Here is a 17250-nt window from a genome sequence, read left to right as displayed (position 1 = left end):
AGAAATCTGAATGAATTATTTTTGTCTGTTACCCCACATCTTCATTTTAAAAATACTCAGGATAATCATTTGGGCTCAATTAAGTTTCTTCACAGGATTTATATAAGATTGTTTTTCTTTCCACAGCTTTTAAATCTATAAACTTCACTTTCATATATCGATAGCCAATTTATTTAATTTAATTTAATTTTCAGTTTGAAATTCTCTCCTTTCCCTGGCATTAAAAAGTCAAGAAAGTGAAAACTTATTACAATGTATACAATGCAATACAATGTACAGACTAAGTGAAAGTTATCTCAAGAACATGCCATAACTTCACATTTAAATTCCTTTTTCTATTCAAATATTTACTTGATAGTTTCCCTAAGGAATCTGCCTAAATACAGATAAAAGACATCATTTCCTATCCATTGGCATTAGTATGTTTCTAATCAGTGCTATGTGGCAATCTTTTTTGAAAAATGCATTTATTAAATGTTGGTACTGTATAGTCTTTTAAACTTTCTTATTTCTTACCCCTAGGTTATGTTTTACAGAAAATTTTCCCGTATGCTCACCTTTGTATTAATAAATTAATTTAATCTGGGCAACCTTACTGACTTTTGTTTTTTCCAACCTCCTTATTCTCTGAAACATATGATAGTACATAAATTCAAAAGTGATTCTTTTCCTGGCAGATTTTTTTTCAAATGCTTATTATGAGCATTATGCTGTGAAATGGCCAAGTATTCTAAGAAACTTAGTTCTTTGCTTCCTTTGGATGAAGAATAAAATCATGACTGCCAGTGTCTCTCCAAATAATAATAATAATAGTAATACTTTTAAATCAGACTTCCATTGTCGAGTTTAATTTGTACTGAGGTCAAGATTAATACAATTTTCTATCACTGTGTTCTCTACTGGTATGTTCATTTAACCAATGAACCAGAATTTTGCAATGAGATTATCAATAATCAATTTAATGTTTGTGTATGGCATAAAATTGTAATCTTTTCTTTTAGCATCTTTTTCCCCTTTTTATTCTACCCTAACATAATGACTGTGCAGCTGATAGAAGTCTACTAAGAACTGAAGACCTTTTTAGGATTTTTTTTTAAATGTTATTTCATGAATTTCCATAGCCAACGATAATTCCAAAGAGACCAACTTATTGGGGATGATTGTCCTCTACTTAACTAGCCTGTTTCTCAAAAAATACCACACAACTGTGTAGAGGGCCAGAACTCTGAAAAGGTGTATTTGAATCTAGGTCAGCATGGTGCTTATAGTTAAGCACCTACTCAATGTGAGATAATGGTTCTCTATGGTGATGTCATGGTTGTTCATTCTCAGTGTGTTGTAGTAATGTAATTGAACTGAGATATTTAAGGGAGTCTCAGACACAGAAGTTTCTCTCAGCCACAAATCTCAACCTCAGACACAGAGAAGACTTCAGCTCCAGACTTCAGTGTTAGGCTTAACTACCTATCAATTACAACCATTATATTATATTTTAAGGGGAGATGCTGCTTTAAACTCAACATGCCAGCTTACAAAAGAAGCTCAAGAGGCTTTGAGAGAAGTTGAACTGGTTTTATCCAATGCTGTTGAAATATCAGTTTTTGCTGATAGGCAAAAGAGGCACCCACAGCAGTCCTTCATCAAAGATACAGTGTGATAGAGTAGGCAAACCTCCCAGCACAACCAGAACAAAGTCTTACTCCTTATGCAGTGCTTGTGGCTAGAATTGTATTAAAGGCCATTAAGAAAGTAGTAACATTATAATTATCTGGGATAAAACCTGACAAGATATACACCTTTTATATCAATGCACAAATTAATGTATACTGTGAAACCATCCCAGAGTAGCAAATTTTATTGGTCACAGCTCCAAATTTTACACATGGGCCTTCATTAAACATAACCTAGCTATTACATAATTGGCAATGGATTTTTGAAGAAAAGATTTCCAAGGTTCCTCTTCAAGGACCCACTATCTTTACAGATGCATCCAAACATAACATTTGTGCTGTATACTCTCATGACTTAACTATAAAGCAAATAGTCAGAACTCCTTTAGGATCCTCTCAGCAGAATGAATTGTATGCAATCATGCTAGCTCTTACTTATTATCCAGAAAATGTAAATATAATATCTGATTCAGCCTATCAGTAGGTGCAGTACAAAGAATTGCCAAAGCCCAAATAAAATGTATAACTTCTAATACATATCAGCTCTTTAAAGAACTTCAAGAGCAAATGAGAAAGCATCCAGGTAAGATTTATATCTAGCATGTCAACTTTTTTTTAACAACTTTTTATTGATAGAACCCATGCCTGAGTAATTTTTTACAGCATTACCCCTTGCACTCACTTCTGTTCTGACTTTTCTTCTCCCTCTCTCTATCCCCTTCCCCAGATGGCAAGCAATCCTATACATGTTAAATATGTCACAATATATCCTAGATACAATATATGTGTGCAGAACCGAACAATGTTTTCTTGTTGCACAGGAAGAATTGGATTCAGAAGATAAAAATAACCTGAGAAGAAAAACAAAAATGAAAACATTTTACATTCATTTCCCAGTGATCTTTCTTTGGGTGTAGCTGCTTCTTTCCATCATTGATCAATTGAAACTGAGTTAGATTTCTTTGTCAAAGAAATCCACTTCTATCAGAATATATCCTCATACAGTATTGTTGTAGTATATAATGATCTCCTGGTTCTACTCATTTCACTTAGCATCAGTTGATGTAAGTCTCTCCAAGCCTCTCTGTATTCATCCTGCTGTTCATTTCTTACAGAACAACAACATTCCATAACATTCATATACCACAATTTACCCAACCATTTTCCAATTGATGAGCATCCACTCAATTTCCAGTTTCTGGCCACTACAAACAGGGCTGCCACAAACATTTTGGCACATACAGGTCCCTTTCTCTTCTTTAGTATCTCTTTAGGGTATAAGCCCATAGTGCATGTTAACTATTATAGTGGACTTTTAGGTCCTGTTTTTTGTGGAAATTCAAAGGCAGATAGCTTTTTAACCAAATTAGCCAATACTCCTTTATTTCAGGTAGCCCAAGAATCTCATTCTAAATATTATCAGGCTGCTTGAGCTTTCCATTTACAATTTGAGATAACAAAAGAGGAAATGAGAAGCATAGTAAAAGCCTGTATGGCTTGCCTTCCTTTCCATGTTCCTGTGCTCTCTCCAGGTTTCCCTGGTTTGAGGGAACCTCAAACCCTCATGGTTTGAGACCCAATGAAATTTGGCAAATGGATGTGACCCATTATAAATCTTTTGGTCGTCTGTCTTTTATCCCTGGTGCAGAAGACACCTTTTTAGGATTTACTTTTGCAATACCAGCAGCAAAAGAGACAGCCCGAGTGGTCACTGAATTCCTTATACAAGCTTTTACAATTATGGGTATGACACAAGCAATAAAAACAGATAATGGACCTGCATATACTTCTAAACATTTTGCACACTTTTGTGCACAGTATCAGATTTTATACACCACTGACATACCTTTTAATCCTCAAGGGCAGGCAATAGTATAGAGGAGAAGTAGAGACATCAGGACACTCCTCCAAAAACAAAAGAAAGGGGGGCCACAGGTAACCCTAGAGAACTTTTAAATTTAGCTCATTACACTATTGATTTTTTTAATTTTTTGATAAAGATGCATTGCAGAATGTTGGAGGGGATGTGGGAAAACAGGGACACCAATACATTGTTGGTGGAATTGTGAATACATCCAACCATTCTGGAGAGCAATTTGGAACTATGTTCAAAAAGTTGTCAAACTGTGCATACCCTTTGATACAGCAGTGTTACTACTGGGCTTATATCCCAAAGAGATCATAAAGAAGGGAAAGGGATCTGTATGTGCACGAATGTTTGTGGCAGTCCTCTTTGTAGTGACCAGAAACTGGAAACTGAGTGGATGCCCATCAATTGGAGAATGGCTGAATAAATTGTGGTATATGAATATTATGGAATATTATTGTTGGGTAAGAAATGACCAACAGCATGATTTCAGAAAGGCCTGGAGAGACTTACATGAACTGATGCTGAGTGAAATGAGCAGAGTCAGGAGATCATTATATACTTCAACAACAATACTATATGATGACCAGTTCTGATGAATCTGGCCATCCTCAGCAATGAGATGAACCAAACCAGTTCCAGTGGAGCAATAATGAACTGAACCAACTACGCCCAATGAAAGAACTCTGGGAAATGACTAAGAACCATTACATTGAATTCCCAATCCCTACATTTTTGCCTGCCTGCATTTTGGATTTCCTTCACAGGCTAATTGTACAAAATTTCAGAGTCTGATTCTTTTTGTACAGCAAAATAATGGTTTGATCATGTATATTTATTTGTGTATCTAATTTATAATTTAATATATTTAACATCTACTGGTCATCCTGCCATCTAGGGGAGGGGGTGGGGGGAAGGAGGAAAAAATTGGGACAAAAGGTTTGGCAATTGTCAATGCTGTAAAATTGCCCATACATATAACTTGTAAATAAAAGACTATTAAAAAAAGAAAGAAAGAAAAAAAAAAGATAAAGATGCATTGTCTTTGGCAGACAGGTTTTATAACCCATCAGAAGGGAAGAGTCCAGTGTGATCAGCTCCACTATTTTTAGAAAATCACCAGGTGATATGGAGAGATCCAGAAAGTGGTGAATGGAAGGGAACAAATAGATTAACTGCTTGGGGAAGAGGGTTTGCTTGTATCTCTACAGATGGAGAAGAAATCAAACAGGTGCCAATGAGTTATATTTGCTTTGTCCACTAGAGAGAGATGGAGAAGACCATTGAAATGAAGAAGAAGTCCTAAGAAACATCTGGTGGTTCCATCACTAACTGTGTGCACCACTGAAAGAGCATGGCAGTTATAGCAATTGAATCATGAATATCAAAAATTGTTGATAATATTGTTGCAGGACTTCAAAACTCGCAGGAATCATTGGATTTCCTGACACATGATGAAACTGTTGCAGGACGTCAATACTTGCAGGAAACATTGGATTCGTTGACATGTGAAGTAATGGACAATTGATTCATTATGGGCCAGAACTTGAAACAAGGTGCTAAGTCACTGGAATTAATAGAGACAATTTTTATGTACTTAGTTCACACCTTTAGAGTTCACACATTAGTTCACATCTTTGGGAGAGTTCATGCATTGGTTCACACATTAGGGTTCACACCTTTAAGAGATAATATATAAGGAGGAGCTCCCACAAGCCCACTAGAGGCTTTGGGGAGATTCATAAATCAGGATTCAGCCTGGGAGATTCACAAGTCACAAGCCCACAATCCCAATCTCAGAGGTAGAGTCAGATTCATTCCATATTCAACTTTTGTGCTGGCTGGAGACATTTGGAGGGAGCTCTTGGAACCAAGGAGAGAGACTGGCCTCTAGTAAAGCTAACCGGGCCCCAAGAAAAGATTCAAGACTTGGAAAGAGAAAAATAAAGGATTTGGACTTTAACAGCTGGCTGCATTTGAGGTGATTATTACTCTGAACTGCAAGGAAGGCTGTCTCCAAAAGCCCCCCAAGAAACCTGCTCCCAGAGAATGATTATATTTTAGAGAAGAGAACATTACAAGATTGGTTTTGGACTATCTCTTGGCTGCTTAAGGAGGTGTATGTATAATTGTTATTTATATATCCTCCTTCTAGGACTTATGGATATATATATATTCTAATTGTTTGTTATATCACTATGTTTATTCATGTTGTTTGTTACATCAGTACTAGCCTTAGTTATATTACTATGTGCTTATGTAAAACCTTTCATGCTGATGGATCTATGTATACTGTTTCAATTTCAGCCCAGAGGAAATTGTCTAACAATATCTGGTTTGACTCCCCATTTCCCTGTGGTGTTTTCATTTCTCTTCCTGAGAAGTCAGGGAGGGCATGACCACTTGTGTTCTAAAACAATTGAAAGCTAGAGATGTAGAGGGCCAGAACTCTGAAAAGGTATATTTGTATATTTGAATCTAGGTCAGCATGATGCTTATAGTCAAACACCTACTCAGTGTGAAATAATGGTTCTCTATAGTGATGTAATGTTTGTGTGTGCTCAGTCTGCTGTAGTGATGTAATCGTACTGAGATATTTAAGGGAGTCAGATACAGAAGGCTCTCTCAGCCACAGACATAGAGAAGACTTCAGGCTCCAGACTGCAGATACCAGACTCCATCTTTAACCAGCTTCATGGTGGCAGTCTTACCTCCTTCACTCTTCCATTAAGACCAAAAACTCAGGTTGATTCTGAGGTCCTCCAGATATCTAGTCCAGACGTTACACAACTGAAACATTTCCACAATAGTATAAATTTCAAGAATCTAAATTCTTTTGCAAATTATTTGTGAATCCACAGCCATTTCCATAGCAAGACAAAAAACTGCCATAGGATTTTATGGAGCGATTATACACTTTTGGTATCTAGTAAATTCTTTGTAATATTTCATGATTACATGCTTTCTTGAATAATCTTATATTTATGTCACAAAGGAAGCTAGTGACTGAAACTTTTTTTTCTCCATTTTTAGTCTATTCCCTAAAACATTACTTGATCACATGCAAATTAGCTTAGCCTTTCTATATTTCTTTGTCTGCAACATGATAGAATAAGACAATAATGTATCTTAAAAATCACATATTTTTAGCACTTTAATTTCAAAAAATACTTTTTTGGGCATAACACTTAAATAAGAAGCTATTATTAGGTTTATTGTAGAGATGGGGAAATTGAGGTTTCAAAGAATGTGATTTTTCCCTCCAAACTCAACTAGTAAGAATCATTGCTTAGCTTTCAATAAAGTTAACATGATAAATCCAGTCCTCTTTAATTACATAATGTTGTTTTTTACATGAGCACAAAGATTCATGTTAATACAATCATCTTGCTCCAGGTCATTTTCCTTTATATTTCTTACTTTCTTCTTCTATTCTCTGCAACTTTGCTAATGCCAGAAAACTTTCTTTACTGCATCAAGAATGGTACATTAGAGAATAATATTTCCATAGTAATTGTGTTTAAAATATATTATTATTTTTGCTGATTTGTTATTATAGGTTTTCATTTCAATTGGCTAACTGAAGGTCATGAAGAGCATGAAGGGAAAATGGTAAGAGAAGGATAAAAATTGGCAACACCTGGGTTGAGACATCATCTTAAACACACTTAAGTGCCTCTAGAAGCCAGTCAGGAAGAAAATTAGCATTTTGTGAAAGCAATGAGAACAACTATTTGCATATTATTTTTTTCCTCGATTGTATTTAGAAGAGCAGAGTTAATTATCTAATAGAACCATATTGACACACCAGGTGTTGGGGAACAAACATCTATGTCATTATTTCTTAATGCTTATTATCATGTATTGCTCTGAAAGTGCCTAATAAGGTTACACACAGACTATAGGAATATGACCATTTTTATCAATCGCATTTCTTTTTTTTTTTTTTTTTTTTTTTTAACTTTTTATTGACAGAACCCATGCCAGGGCAATTTTTTACAACATTATCCCTTGCACTCACTTCTATTCCGATTTTTCCCCTCCCTCCCTCCACCCCCTCTCCCAGATGGCATGCAGTCCTATACATGTTAAAGAGGTTACAGTATATCTTAGAAACACTATATGTGTGCAGAATCGAACAGTTATCTTGTTGCTCAGGGAGAATTGGATTCAGAAGGTATAAATAACCCAGGAGGAAAAACAAAAATGCAAGCAGTTTACATTCATTTCCTAGTGTTCTTTCTTTGGGTGTAGCTGCTTCTGTCCATCCTTGATCAATTGAAACTGAGTTAGATCTTCTCTTTGTCGAAGAAATCCACTTCCATCAGAATACATCCTCATACAGTATCATTGTTGAGTATATAATGATCTCCTGGTTCTGCTAATTTTACTTAGCATCAGTTCATATAAGTCTCTCCAATTCTCTCTGTATTCATCCTGCTGGTCATTTCTTACAAAACAATAATATTCCATAACATATTCATATACCACAAATTACTCAACCATTCTCCAATTGATAGGCAACCATTCATTTTCCAGCTTCTAGCCACTACAAACAGGGCTGCCACAAACATTTTGGCACATACAGGTCCCTTTCCCTTCTTTAGTATCTCTTTGGGGTATAAGCCCAGTAGAAACACTGCTGGATCAAAGGGTATGTACAGTTTGATAACTTTTTTGGCATGGTTCCAAATTGCTCTCCAGAATGGCTGGATGTATTCACAATTCCACCAACAATGTATCAGTGTCCCTGTTTTTGCACATCCCCTCCAACATTCCGCGTTATCTTTCCCTGTCATTCTAGCCAATCTGACAGGGGTGTAGTGGTATCTCAGAGTTGCCTTAATTTGCATTTCTCTTATTAATAATGATTTGGAGCATATTTTCATATGGCTAGAAATAGTTTTAATTTCTTCGTCTGAGAATTATCAATCACATTTCAATTCTTATTAAACCCTAGATACTGTTTGAATTAAAAACAACTGTTTGCTATGAAGCCTGAGATAAGGACAACAGAATAATATAAATGTTATGCAATAGTATGTGTCAAATTTCTAATTGGTAACAAATTATTTAAAGTTGTATATGGTTTTTTATTTTTCCTAAGAAATGTTTAATTTTTTGAGGGCAAAACTATCATAAGTTATATCCTCATTGTTAAGAAAAGAAAGGAGCCAAAGACTTGTAGACTACTCAAAAACTTCATTCCAATGTATCTTTTATACCTCAGAAAAAGGCCCCTCTGTCACCACACCATAATGGTAAATTGACCCTGAATTGTTGAAGGCAATGTTAGCGAATCATGCTCTTGTAGGTTCTACCATCATAAAACACCTTTTGAAGATAGTACTAGAAGAAAAAAAAAAACTAAGTTCCTCATAAAAAAGTTCTAACTTTCATACCATATGTAAATAGTAAGAAATGAACCATGCTCAAATTGTATTGAAAATATTAAGGGAATAATCTTTAAGACATCTCAAAGAGGAAAACTGATAAGGAAAAAAATCTTGAAGTAATTGGATCATAGAATTATAGAACCTGAGAGAGACCTTAGTGATCATCAAGACTGATTCCTTGAGGCTCAGAAGAGTAGTTTGCCTAGTCGTGTACCTATTAAGTGTTTAGTAAAAGATTTAGCTCCAGATCCTCTTGATGTCAAATCTAGCACAAAACATACATATATACATACATACATACATACACACAAACACATATACATAACACTGAGCATCAGTAACTATTGACACATATAATTTCTTTACAATTACAATGAATTTTTAGTAAAAATAAGCTACACTTAACTAGAAGGTATTCTTGTTAAAAATACTTGACAGGAACAGACAAGATTATTTGCAATAACTTGACATATATTCAAATGGAATATCTTTGTTACTTCCATCGAGGATATGAGATTTCATTTCAGTTTTTGATGGCTAATTATGAAAAAAGTACTTTCTAGAAAGTATTGCAAAATACAAATTTAAAGGTGATATGTTACTCTAAAGAGGAACCAAGATTTGTTAAACTTGAGAAAAATGAGGAAAAGAAAGAGTGCATCAGTGACCTAAAGTGGTTTGGACTAGTTAGGTTCATCAGATGTTGAATTTGAGGAAGAAGAATTTTTTGAAATTTAGAAGAAATTAAAAACAATTTGAAGACCAATCTTAAGGTCTAGAGATTGGGCTATATATATTCTGTGTACTGATTGAAACAAGAAGTGGATCAAGGACAAATAAGGAGGTTTAAACAGAATTAAAGAGAAGAACTTGAAGATTAAGAATGTAGATTGGTAAGACAATTTACAAAATAAAACAAAGTAATAAAAAAATAAGTGAAAAAATGAGATTCCATGGGTAGATATGGTAATCTACAGAAACTGGAGGTTAGTACAAAGTTAAGCAGAGATTTGTGGAATTCTTTTTTTTTTTATTATTATTCACAAAGTGACTCTATTGTGAATAGTGAAAATAAAGCACATGATTCAGTAGTAACCTAGGCACAGAGAGTAAAAACAACAGATAAAGAACAACCAACGTCCTTGTCATCTTTTTTTTTAAATTATAGCTTTTTATTGACAGAACATATGCATGGGTAATTTTTCAATATTCTGTTTCAACTATTCCCTTCCATCCCTCGACTCCCCTCTCCTAGATGGCAGACATTCTCATACATGTTAAATATGTTCAAGTATATCTTAAATACAATATATATATACAGATCCGTACAGTTCTCTTGTTGCACAAGAAAAATCAGATTCAGAAGGTAAAAATTACCTGGGAAGAAAAACAAAAATGCAAGTAGTCTATATTCATTTCCCAGTGTTCTTTCTCTGGGTGTAGCTTATTCTGTCCATCATTGATCAATTGGAACAGAATTGGATCTTCTCATTGTCGAAGATATCCACTTCCATCAGAATGTTTCCTCATATAGTATTGTTGTTGAAGTATGCAATGATCTCCTGGGTTCTGCTCATTTCACTTAGCATCAGTTCATGTAAGTCTCTCCAGGCCTTTGGAGAGGCCTGAATTCATCCTGCTGGTCATTTCTTAGAATAGAACAATAATATTCCATAACATTCATATACCACAATTTACCCAACCATTCTCCAATTGATGGGCGGGCATCCATTCAATTTCCAATTTCTAGCCACTACAAAAAGGGCTGCCGATTTGTGAAGTCCTAGAGAGAAAGAAAGTAACTTTAGTATGTTAAGTTATTAACATCCTTAAGTTATTAAATATATAAATATTTTAATATATAAATAAATAAATAATGTATAAATATAATAATCCTTAAGTTATTAAAGTAGCCATAAAAGTTTCTAAACAGTGTTTGGTCTAGATGTGAAAATATTCACAAGTAATAAGATAAGAATCTCATTTGTTATGGAGAATAAAAGGGACTTATTCTCCATAGTGACAGGAGGAAATATTTGTATTTCTGACATTGACAAATGATTTTTATTTTTGTTTCTGCTAGGTAAAAGATTTAAAGAATGGCTCTTTACACTCCAGGTTGTTAGGAAAAAGGAAATATTCCTAAGAGAAATGGGGTTTCAGTCTTGAGCAATATTAGTGTATGAGGGGAAACTATTTTTATCATTATGTTACAAATTGACACATTTCATGGAGAAGGAAAAAAAAAGGACACCCATACAATAAGTGTTCTAAAATATTTGAGTTTCTTTGTGAAGAATAAGAAAAATGAATGGTCTAAGGAAGAAGGAGAGAGGGGGAAAATAAGCACTTATATAGTTTCTACTATGTACCAGGCACTGTGCTTTTTACAATTATGGAGAAATAGGCACTATTACTATTTTCATTTTACAATGAAGAAACTGAAGAAAAAAGAGGCTGAGTGACTTGCCTGGTCACATAGTTTAGATTTGAACTTGCATTTCATCTTTCCGATGCCAGGTCCAGAGCTCTATCTACTCTTCCACCTCCAAGAAGAAGCAGCTTAGCCTTATAATTTTGGTGTCACAAAAAGTGACCTTTTAAGAGATTATCATACCAGAAGAGTAAGAGCAAAAGAAAAGAGTAATAGCAATTGGTGTTTCCCTTTTTCAAAAGGACTGACTTAAAGTTTTAAGTTATTAACAATAATAGATTTTGATAGGGTTTGGAAATTTTTCTTTTACATTCACAGTAAATAAATTGACATAAAAGAAAATTTTCCAAGCCTTATCAAAATGGAAGACAATAACTTATTTCTGCTGATTCACCTGCAAACAAATGCTACTACCATATTCATACTAATAAATTTGGGTTTGGGCAAGACACTGGAGACCAAATGGCAATTTTAAAAAATATTTTCATTTCCCTGTTGGGGCAACAGAATTAAAGGCAAAATTTACAGAAGAAAAACAACTGCTTTTGAAATCAGTATCTGAGGATATTATTTAGATTTCTAGATAATTACAGCATAGAAGGATGACAGGTTCCTTGCCAGAGATGAAGTCTACCTAGCTAAGTCTGATTAAATGCATTTTCTAATAGTGTCGTAAATCTTAATTTTAAAAAGAATGCCAAAGGGAGAAGATCGTCTATTTGTATATAAACCAAATTACATGTCATTAAACAGTAGTTAAAAAGAAGAAAGAGAAATGATATTTGAGATACCTAGAAGTTTTAAAGAATAAACTCCAAAAAATATACCAGTAGTAAAACCAGAAGCCTCAAATATCTATATGCAAATGTTAAAACTTTAGACAACAGAAAAGAATTACATATTCTAATTCAAGGAGTCAAATTGAAATTCAAAATATTATCAATATATAGTAAAAAGAAACTCATTATTGAACATAATTCTAAATGTTATATATTATTCAAAAGAAATAGGACAATCAAGAGAAGGAAGAAAGTAGTGTTGTATTAAGAAAATATATTCATGTAAAATTGAGCAACTATTATGCAGGAAGGCATAAGAAAGGGTATATGATTAAAAACTAACAAAGACACAATCAAAAGTGATTAAATTCTAAACTAAAAGTCTTTCTTTATGATTTCTAGCTGAATCCAGCTTTCCAAATGTCATGATCCTTATGGATTACATAAAATCTAAGAATTAAATCAGGGGATAATGACTATTGTTTAAGATCTTGCTGCTGAAAATGTTTGTGGCAGCCCTTTTCGTAGTGGCTAGAAACTGGAAATTGAATGGATGCCCATCATTTGGAGAATGTCTGAGTAAATTTTGGTATATGAATATTATGGAATATTATTGTTCTGTAAGAAATGACCAGCAGGATGAATACAGAGAGGCTTGGAGAGACCTATATGAACTGATGCTAAGTGAAATGAGCAGAACCAGGAAATCATTATACACTTTAACAACAATACTATATGAGGCAAACACTGGGAAATGAGTGTGGACCACAACATAACAATTCCACTCTTTCTCTTATTGTTTACTTGTATTTTTGTTTTTCTTCCCAGGTTACTTTTACCTTCTTTCTAAATCTTATTTTTCTTGTGCAGCAAGATAACTGTACAAATATGTATACATGTATTGTATTTAACATATACTTTAACATATTTAACTTGTTTAGGACTACCTGCCATCTAGGGAGGGGGTAGAAGGAAGGAGGGGAAAAGTTGGAACTGAAGTTTTTGCAAGGGTCAATGTTGAAAAATTATCTATGCATATGTTTTGTCAATAAATAGCTATAATAATAATAATAAAAAGATCCTGTTGCTGAGTTGGTTTTCAAACAAATAACTATTGAAAAAAAAATGTTGGTTTACCTGAACCCAGTGAAGACTATCTGTAGTGCTGTGATTTTTCTCAGTTAGTCTGTTCTACAGAGATATTATGAGGCTTCCACCTGTTTTTAGAAATGAAAGCTCATCCTTATTTATCATGTCAATTACTTTAATAACTTTTTGCTACTATATTGTGGACATCATTGAAGATAATCTCCATAATCCCTAAAATTGTGTCTTGTTTTACTCTAAATAACTCAAATATTAAAAATAAATACACAAAAGATGGAATGTCAGATAACAGCACATAGATTTAAGAGGGTATAATAGTCTTATAGAAAGTGTCAGGAATGCTAAAGGTTAGGGTGAATTCAGGATAGTAAGGGAAGTTAAAGACAAATGGATGTTTTTGTTTATTTTCATTATATTGGAAGAAAAGGGAGGATCAAAGAATAAAATGATCTTTTGCTTGGGATGAATGCGATAGCGATAACTGACAAAGAGAAAACAGAAATGCTCAATTTTGAATTACTTATATTTTCTTTTCCAAGGAGAATGACTTTTATGCTGGAAATGGAAGAACAAAAATGATTAACAAGGAGTTTTTTTTTTCCAAGATAATAAAAGAACTTTTATATAATGCTTTAAGGTAAACAGAATACTTGCAAAAATAGTCTGATTTTATCTTCAAAACAGTATTGGAAGGCAAGTACTACTATTATCTCCATTTTACAAATGAGGAAACTGAGACTGAGAAAAGTTAAGTGAGTTGGCCCAGGATTACATACCTAATTAAGTGTCTAAAACTGTTTGAACTGAGATCTTCCTGATTTTAGATGTCAGTGCTCTGTTCATTGCCTACCTAGCTTCTCTCCAGATAACAAGATATTTTATATGTTCCTGTTTGCTGAAGACATTGTACTGATTGCATAAAGCCTTCTTATTGAGAGCTACAACCACTCAAAAAATTAACCAAGACTAGTAGATAAAAACATTGTTGCCCAGACCATGAAATTTATTGCTAAGATCAAACCACTATTAACCTATCAATATGTATATGTTGGTTAGATGATACTAATTGGTGATGATTTGGACTTAGAATTAAATAAGCAATTAGATACTTTGTAACACAAAAATTCATCATTTGAATTCTATATTTTCTTAGCATTATATGGTTGAAATTTATGAAATATCAAAATCTTAAATAAATCAAAATGTTAAATATAATAAAAGAGCCAGAGAAGAATTTTGAGCAGTAATGCATTACCAATACCATTACCATTTTACCAATAATGATTTGCACATGAAATATATCAAAGGCATCAGGAAATCTACAAACAAAAAAGAAAATGGGTCAACTATGTATATGGAAATCATATAACATTAAAGAGACAACATTCTACACTCACAAAATAGTAAAAGATCTAACAGAACTCCCAAGAATATTTACATTGTCTGTGCAATGATGTGCCTAAGAATTTCACAGTATAGCAAGATATGGGTGCGTTGTGATTTGTATAATTAATAAGAGTACTCATATGGAAATATTTACCAGTCTACTGAAACATGGAAATAAGCAGCAAATTATGCCAAAAGTGACATTTCTAGTTAATGGTAAAATTGGCACTAACTTCCCAAAGTATGACAAGGCAATACTGAGCTCTATCTTTTCTTTGTCGCACTTGAGCCAGGGAATATTTAAGTAATCAAAATTTCTCTGACACTTAAGTTACTAATTTTATTCTCTTTCCTGTTTTAGAATGTCGTATGGAACAATTTTCTTTTATTTTAAGTGTTCCTTTAAATTTTCACTTGATCTTTTTATCAAACAAAATTGGTTCATGGCCCTATAGCTGTATTTATTTGAGTGACTCAAGAAAAGGCTACTGATGGAGATTTATGTTTCAGGAATGGTGCAAAATGTGAAACAAGGCTTCTTTATCCTGAGGATAAATTTGACTCATACTAGAGATTTAATGCTAAAGATTATCCTAAGGTAGAATTTAAAAAATTTCTAAAGCTCTTCTATTTGGTAGTATATAATAAATCACTTTTTAAAAATCTCACGTGTAAGATCATGAACCACATTTAAATAATGGCCCTGTTAATAGTACTAAACTATAGCTGAAATTCCCTAGAAGTTTCTATAGTATTCATATTAACACCAAATGAGCCTATTCAGTAAAATGTTATTACAGTAGTACCAATGGGATTGATAATGATTAGGCCAGAATTTTAATCATTTTAGGTTTTAAAAAACATCTTATCAATGCATTTTAATAAAATATCCTCTTACCCTTGATGGAGAGATTGCTATTTAAATTAGAAAATGCAGCAGTAGAGCTTTCCAGAAACCCAATTTGCTTATGTTCTTTCTCACTCAAACTATGCCCATAAGGCATCAACAAGTTGAAAAATGAAAAATTCTATCATGGAGGGGGCTGGTAGGATGCTTAAGAGATGGAAATCTAAATTATACTAAATGTTGGAAATATCTATTTATTAAGATTGTATTATTCCAATTAATTGCATATTGAGATGAACTGATTTACTGCATACTATACATAGATTACCAATTTAAGAAGTAGAAAACTATAATGCATTTTATTGGAGTGCTCATTATACAATAGAGCAACTGGAAAGTACAGAATGGATCCAAATTTCACTGAACCTATGACATCCCTTGGAGTTTTCCCCCTAAAACAGGTGCCACTGTAACTGCTTTTCCTTTTCTCTCTAAAATCCTACACCGATGAAATAAAATGAAATAACATTGTTATCGCTGTATTCAAAGTATGTTGTTAGTTTTCTTTTGTGTTCCGTTAAATTCCCACTTGATCTTTTTTACCAAACACGGTAAGTTCATGGCCCTATAGTTGCATTCATCAGAGTGCCCCAATAGCAGTGGATTGGTGGAGATTTATGTTTCAGGGATAGTGCAAAAGGGGAAATATGTCTTCTTTATTTTGAGCATAAATTTGACACATACCAGAAATGTAATGATGAAGATTATCCCAAGGAAGATTTTTTTTAAAAGTAACATTTAGTGCAGAGATTTGGAAATTTTTTATAGTGAATGAGAAATGCTAGCATAATTGAAGCAGGGTACTATAAAGTAAAGTAGGAAAAGTTGGAGCCAGACCATGTGTAATTTAATTCTGTAGTAAGAAGGAGAAACTAAAGGTTGTTGAGCAGCAGAGCAACATGGTCAAATTAGTTACTTAGGAGGCACACTTTGATAGCATTGTAGAGGATGGTTTAGAAAGTCAGTAGACTAGAGATAGAACCAACTTGTAGGCAATCACAAGCATCTAAGCATCAAGAAATTGCAGCCTACACTAAAATGTTTCTCATAGACATTTCCAGTGTCAAGATTATAGTCTGAGTCAAGGCACAACACTGGGACTGATATTTTTTCTTTATTAGAAGTCCAGGAAAGTGGAGGTCCTCATGTAAAGATAGTAAGTTCAAGTTTTGACATAAGGTGTGGCTTTTTAATATTTGGAACTAAATAGGAACCCCAAAAGATAATGCAGGTCCTTGCTATAATTTGCTCTCTTAAGAATAATATCCCCCAAACTATTCCTTGTTTCCAACAAACACATATATTTGATAACCATGGTGTTTGAACATGATGGCAATAGTTATACTTTTGGCTATAACTCAACAACTTAAAGAGGCTAATAATACTGGTATAAATTTAAGGAGACCTCAGGCTCTTTTGGATATGGTGACATTTTCAATAGTCAGGAAATAAGTAATATATTCTAATTATATTCCTTATCTGTTCTCAGGAAGCTTATTAGTAAGAATCATATGCATAAACTGAATTAATTGACAGCAAATTATAAGATCCCTGTAAATAGAATTGAGTTTTTCTAACATTTACGGGTAGTATTTAATGTTTAAAGTTGAATTAAGGTTGAAGTATACATCAACCAACTCCTTCCATGAAGTGTACCATAAAGGACACACAAAAATGTATCAATTGTTCACCTAAGGCTGTTCA

This window comes from Sarcophilus harrisii, chromosome 3 (genome assembly GCF_902635505.1).
Source record: "Sarcophilus harrisii chromosome 3, mSarHar1.11, whole genome shotgun sequence".
In the NCBI taxonomy this organism is placed as follows: domain Eukaryota; kingdom Metazoa; phylum Chordata; class Mammalia; order Dasyuromorphia; family Dasyuridae; genus Sarcophilus; species Sarcophilus harrisii.
The sequence above is the reverse complement of the archived record's forward strand: the minus strand, read 5'-3'. Positions refer to the sequence as shown.